Raw genomic sequence first — 7,064 nt, 5'->3', positions numbered from 1 at the left:
CCTCCTTTACCCGCCTCACTCCAAAGAGAATTACTCAATACAAGATGCTACTTCTCAAGATACAAACTTTTTCCTTCCTAAGACATATTTACCAAATACCATAATTGCTTTAAAAATTTATAAACAAGGCTTGCTTAAATTTTAGTTCGTTATTTCCAGTGTTTATATTTCTGTGCTTAAGGTCTAAGTAAGAGAGCCTCAGATTCTCCATTGCAAATTAAATGGGATTCGAAATGTTTATGGCATTTTTTAATTGTTTAAAGATACTTATGCTTTCATATTTCAATTTGACTTTAAGTAACTTTACCTGAGACTGATGAGTTAATTCGATTTTTTTTTCCAGATAACGTGTGCCATCTGACACATAGCCTCCTGGATCTCTGCCTCTAATTTATTTATTTTGGCAAAAGCACCATGTACTAGTAACCTATTGCTTTTTTTTTTAAGAACCAGGGTTTTACTCTATCACCCAGGGTGGAGTGTGGTGGCACAATCATAGCTCACTGCAGTCTCAAACTCCTGAGCTGAAGCAATCCTCCCACCTCAGCCTCCCAAGTAGCTAGGACTAGAGGTGTGTACCACCATGCCTAGCTTTTTTTTTTTTTATTATTTTTCAGAGATGGAGTCTCACTATGTTGCCTAGACTGATCTTGAACTCCTCAACAATCCTCTTGCCTCAGCCTCCCAAAGTGCTGGGATTACAAGTGTGAGCCACCGCACCCAGCCACCTATTGCTACATAACCTAATTATCCCCAAATTCGGCAGCTTAAAACAACAGCATTAATTATCTCACTATTTATGTAGTTCAGGAGTCCAGGCACAGCTTAGCTGGGCCTTCTGGTTCAGAATCTCTTAGAAGTGTCAGCCAGCTCTATAGTTATCTCAAATCTCCACTGGAAATCTTTCAGGCTCACTTACGGGGTGGTTGGGAGGATTCATTTTCTTGCAGGCTGGAGGACTGCAGGCCTCAAATGCTCACTGGTGTTAGCTAGAGATCACCTTTATTCCTTGCCAGTTTGTGTAGTGCTACATGGCGGCTGGCTTCACCAGAATGACTAAGTGAGAGGGCAAGAAAGGATGCAGTGGTAAGATAGAAGTCATGGCATTTGCTATTTTATAATTTAACCTCAGAATAAGTGTCCTATCCCACACTTCTATTCAGTAGAAGCCAATCTAGCCCACACTCAATACACAATGGCGTGAAGATCAGGAGGTGGGGATCATTGAGGGTCACTTCCAAAGTTGGCTATGACACCCCACTCTTGCAAGCAATCTGTGGTTCTACTAAGATTTGACTTGGAGAGGTTAGATAGGTGGACAATCACAGAGAAGGCAATTAACAAGTTCAAAACCTGCTTTACATCATGCAATATTCCCAAGTAACAAACCTGCATGTGTACCCCCAGAATCTAAAATAAAAGTTGGAAAGAAAACCTGCTCGTGACTATTTAAGAAAAAAACAAGTCCTTAGTTTACCCAAACCCCAAGGATTTCCTAGCTTCATGTTTCTCAGTTATTTCTCTCTTCTCTTCCCTTTCCATCATTTCTCAACACAAGGATTGATCAGCAAGTTCTCAAAAATATTGTTTTCTTATACATATAATTAACTTTCCACAGCTTCTGCCAAAATTTTGCACCTGAAAATTTACTTGGGGTTTGGAGCCAGCCAGAAGGTCTTCTCTTTCCCAGTCTCCATCCTTAGCAGGTGGTTTTGACAATAGAAGATACATTATTTCTAGCTCTTACATCCATTTCTTGTCTTCTTAACACTGAAAGGACAACATATGTATGTATATATGTGCATATATATACACACATGCATACAGATTGAAGAATGAATTTGAAAAACTAGGTCAGCCCACTAGAAGCAGGCACATTTTAAAGACAAGGAAACTGAAATTAAGTTACACCAAGTTAAAGGGTCAATGAGTCAATTAGAACAGTGTTGTTCCAACTTATTCCTGAGAACTCTTGTTTAAGGGAGGTATTTCAGGTGTCCTGAAAGCATTTGATACAAATATGTGAAAACGAAAGTTGAAGAAAGAATGAACCCACCATAAAATTGCTTCTAAATGACACATTTGTTAAAGAAACTGTATTGTTTTTTACTGATTGGCTTTATTAAGAAACAGTCATAAATGTAAACTAAAAAATCAATGTCTTGATCAAATACTGTATTTACTATTTTATATGTTGATCATATGCAAATGGTTTCATTTTTGCAGCCGGTGAAGAACCAAGAGAGACACTCAATCTTGGAGTTATGTATCTTTCCCTGAGTAGCAACGCTTCTGGTTCTTGCGTATAGTTATCCAAAACAATAAAGCGGAATGTTGAGCTTTGCTTGGGAAGTTAGTTAGAGCAAGCGTTACCCTTTGTCCCCATAGAGCAGTGGGCATTTACGCCAAGCCATAAACATCTTTTATAAGCCTTGCAGGTCTATGTCTTGCAGGTGTTAGCACGCAAAGTCTTTGGCTAAAAAAAGAAATCAGGGACTAAGGAATGTCACCCATTCCGATGGCCAGTGTTTGCCTGGCAGAACATTGTCTCAAAGGCTGCCTTCAACAGTTTTTTTGGTAGGGTAATAACTTTATTAAAATAAAATTCATAAATCCCACAATTCACCCCCTGAAATGTACAATCGCATGGTTTTGAGGATATTCACAGGTTTGTGTAACCATCACTACAATCAACTTTAGAACATTTTTATCACTCTAAAAAAGAAACTGTGCCCTGTCCCTTGGTCATCCCCTCCTAAGATCCTCCATCCATCCCCACAACCTTAGGCAACTACTAATCTCATTCTATGTCTGTATGGATTTGTCTATGTTAGACATTTCGTGAATGGAATCATACAATATTTATCCTTTTTTATGATGGACTTTCCCTTAGCATATCGTCATCAGGGTCTGTCCATATTGTAGCTTGTATTCATTCTTTCAATCCTTTTTATGGCCAAATACTATACCATTGTATGTATATAGCACATTTTTATATCCGTTTATGAGTCAATGGACATCTGGACTGTTTGCAGCTTTCACAGGTCATTTTTATACAGGACAAATTTCTCCTTCTGATGTGAACCATGCATGATTTTACTACCATCGTTCCCACAGGCAATACCCAAGTAAACTCAGAAGGGTGTGAGAGATGAAGGGCTTGCGTGCTACAGAGTGTGAAGTCAGATTTCCATTGGACATCTCTTCATACTGGTGCATGCGTTCTTACTAAACAAAGGTAACATCACAGCCATGGGAACAACTGAACTCTTTGGATATGGGCAGTTAAAACAGAATCAGACTCCGAGGGCAGAATATGGAGAATGTTGCATACAGGAGTCAGAGTTTGGGTGAAAGAAAAATATTACAGAAGAGGAAAGGTAATAAAATATACTACTACTATTTCATAGATACTGGTGGGCATCAGGCAAAAGTGGGATGATGATTTTAACAAGAAGAAAATGAACTAGAAGTCAGAAAAATTGTGGCCAAGTTTTCCCTCCTCCTAGTTTAAAAAATAGAAGTTAATTTATAAGATTCCTATGCAGCCATAAAAAATGATGAGTTCGTATCCTTTGTAGGGACATGGATGAAGCTGGAAACCATCATTCTCAGCAAACTATCGCAACGACAAAAAACCAAACACCGCATGTTCTCACTCGTAGGTGGGAACTGAACAATGAGAACACATGGACACAGGAAGGGGAACATCACACACCGGGGCCTGTTGTGGGGTGGGGGGAGGGGGGAGGGTTAGCATTAGGAGATATACCTAATGCTAAATGACGAGCTAATGGGTGCAGCACACCAACATGGCACATGTATACATATGTAACAAACCTGCACGTTGTGCACATGTACCCTAAAACTTAAAGTATAATAATAATAAAATTAAAAAAAGATTCCTGTGACTCAGTACTAGAGGTGTTAATGATGATTATGGGAAAAAATAATCCTTGGAGAAGCAACTCATTAAAGAATACAAAAATTGTATTATTTCCTAAAGGATGACCTTTTCTGCAGAGTTCTTAGTTATTTAGCCTGCCAGTTCCCCAAGTCTTTTCCTTGTATTTGTTTTCTGTTGAAAGTACCATCATCTGACCAAACCTATCCACTGAAAAGTGTACATTTATTCTACATATAATGAATTAGTATTTGCTCTTATTTCATTCCACTTCATGAACTTCTCACTTTTTAGCAGCTTCTAAGAAATCACTTGATGCTTTAATTTCTGTATATATAAGTGCTTATGTACATAAAAATGTAATTCTACATAGATGCATGATGTATTACTTAATGCACCACTTTTAAACAAATGGACCCAAACTATACATCCAAGTGTTATTTGTGAATGTCATGTTACTACTACGTTTGAAGTTCTTCAGGAGGAATAACTTCTACTGTTCTATATAGCATTGTAGGATGACTGTAGTTAACGATAATATATGATATCATTTCAAATAGCTGGAATGAGAATATTGAACATTTCCAACACAAAGAAATGATAAATGTTTGGGGAGCTGGGTATGTTTGGGAAGCTAATGACCTTGATCTTATCACTATACATTATTTGTATGGAAACATCACTATGGACCCCATGAATTTGCCAATTAGGAAAATCAAATTAAAAAAAACAAGATAACATACGACATACCAAAAACCATCCATCTTCTTGTTTCAAGAATATCTGAATTTTAGCAATGACAGTACTTCCCCGTTTTCTGGTATTTGTTATGTCTGGTTCCTGTATCACATTATAAGTCCCATCATTTATGTTGACCTTCACTAATGCACAGCACCTTTACATGTGTTGTGTTAGCTCATTACCAGGCATATAAGAAAACTGAGGCAGGGAGATTCGGTTACTTGCTCCCTGTCCCATGATCATGAGTCTTTGAGCTATATCTGAGCTCATAGCCTTTGTCAAATTTTCCAACTCTCTTTCTATTCGCTCCCTACTGTGCCATGCTGCCATTTTGATAACTCACCATATTCACAGGGGTTGGCTTTGAATGCATTTGGTTATTTCCCAGAATGAAAGCCACTGTCGGAGACTAGAAAAAAATAATTAGTGAGGATTTAAAAAAAAAAATCAGTTTCTATGTCTGCAAACACCTGGAATTGTATTATAATATATAGACAATATGGTGCAACCAAATCCTAGGTATAGCTGGGCAGGGAAGCGGTGCTACAGGAAGTACTTCATAACTTTCCATTACTCCATAACTCTCTGTGAGAACTGGATTTGCATTTGATCCCCTTCCCACGTTTTTATTTTGAAAAATGTCAAATCTGCAGAAAAGTTGAAATAGTAATACAATAAATACCACTATACCCTTCATTAAGATTTACTAATTATTATTTTACCATTTTCTCACATTTGCTTTCTCTCTCTACAATTTTTGCTTATGCACTCTCTAGTCGATATTATATATGTATCCACAAATACATATATAATACACATATATAAATTAATATAGAATGCATAAATATAATGCATATATATATAGTCACAACCTTCTGAATTACTTGAAAGTAAGGACACTTTACTGATACTTTAGCGTGTATCACCTAAGAACAGAGACATACTTCTGTGTAACCATAATATAATTATCACATTGAAGACATTTAAGATTCATACAATAATATTATCTATTGTACCATCCCATATTAAAAAGTGCCCCTTGTCACAAAAATCTCTTTTCTCCATATTTAAATTCAGGCATCCTTTAATGAACATGCTTTGCATTTATTTGCAATAGGCTTTTGCAAATCTAGAATTGCTTCTCCACATTTTTGGTTCATTGTTTCATAGAATTGACATTTTTAAGAGTCCATGCTAGTTGTTTCATAAAATACTGAATTTGTATTCAATCCAGTATTTGTCTTATTGCTTCCTCATGATTACATTCAGGTGAAGCTCTTTGGTAAGAACATGACTTAGGTGATCTAGAGCAAATTACATCCGGAGTCAGATAATGTTCGTTTCTGCATTTGTTCTAAAGGATTCTTTAATTTAAGATATATTATAATATATACGTGTATTCACATGTGTATATATGTGTGTATACATATATGTGTATACATGTGTATATGTGTGTACACATGTGCATATGTGTATACATATGTCTACATATATGTGTTCATTCATGTGTGTACATACGTTTGTGTTTATACATATGTAACATGTGTACATATATTTGGGTTTATACATGTGTGTATACAAATTTGCATATACACATGTGTATATGTGTGTATACATGTGTGTATATGTGTATATACATAACTGTGTATGTATGAGACTAACATTGGAAAGAGATGCTGGGGAAATTAGATTCTGATACAATTACTTTTTTATATCTTTATGTCATACATAAAAAAGAAAAGAAAAGAAATACCAGAGTAATTTTATTAAATAACACACTGACCCAGTCTTGGTGAAAAATTGACTGACTCTGAAACAGGTTTCAATATTTTCTAGTCAAAATGTACAAAGAGAGAAAAGAGCATGGACACAGTTGTGGTGATCTAAAGATACACTCAACTTGTAGCTCAGTATTAGAAATCTCAAGGTCTCCAGGTGACTCTTACTGTACCAAATTGGTATGATTTCCTTCAAGACCTAAATGATTTCCTTGCACACACCTCTAAGAAGTTTCCAAAACTCAAAATACAAGCAGAACTGAACTGTCCTTTTAGATCAACCTGAAATCCAGGCACCTTTTTTGGAAGATTGCTGTTAAGGATTTCATAACAAATAAACAATGGCTAGCCCAGGACATGGCTGGAAAGATAGGTTCAATATATGCCCCTCCCTTTTCAAATTCTTCAGCATCTATCCTAAGACAGTTTACAATCTATAGTATTACTGGAGAGTTGCATGTTATGTTGTAAAGAGAGCAGGGGAAAAAAAGAAAAGGGACATGTTGGTTTTTACCAATCAAACATGAAAAATTCAGATCTTGCTATCCTCATGTGAACAATGATATATTAATATATTTGATAACATGTCCACACATTCATCAGAAACTCAAATATTGGACGTGCAAAATCCTGTGGTTCAT

Source organism: Pan troglodytes, chromosome X (genome assembly GCF_028858775.2).
Source record: "Pan troglodytes isolate AG18354 chromosome X, NHGRI_mPanTro3-v2.0_pri, whole genome shotgun sequence".
Lineage (NCBI taxonomy): Eukaryota > Metazoa > Chordata > Mammalia > Primates > Hominidae > Pan > Pan troglodytes.
Note: the sequence above shows the minus strand (reverse complement) of the source record.